Source organism: Octodon degus, unplaced genomic scaffold, assembly GCF_000260255.1.
Source record: "Octodon degus isolate 3935 unplaced genomic scaffold, OctDeg1.0 scaffold00083, whole genome shotgun sequence".
NCBI lineage: Eukaryota > Metazoa > Chordata > Mammalia > Rodentia > Octodontidae > Octodon > Octodon degus.
Window position 1 is genome coordinate 10,794,900 of NW_004524659.1, and position 367 is coordinate 10,795,266.

Below are 367 nucleotides of genomic sequence, written 5' to 3' on the forward strand. Positions count from 1 at the left end.
GGAGGAGGCGCCCACGCTGCGATCGCGTAATGCACACCTGAACGCGTTGTTGCGTTCCAATAAAACTTTATGGATATGAAGATTTAAATTCCATGTAATTTTCCATATAATTTCATAATCAGTGTTATGAAATGATCTTCTTTTGACTTTTTAGCTATTTAAAAATGGAAGCTGGGGCTGAGCGTGGTGGTGCACTCGGGAGGCTGAGGCAGGAGGTTTCTTGCGAATTCTATCTTCTTTTTCTTTCTTTCTTTCTTTTTTTGGCGGAATCGGAGATTGAACTCAGGCCCTTTCACTTGCCAGGCGAGAGCTTATTCTACCGAGCCATCTCCCTGGCCCCTTCTTATTAGTTCAACACCAGCCTGGG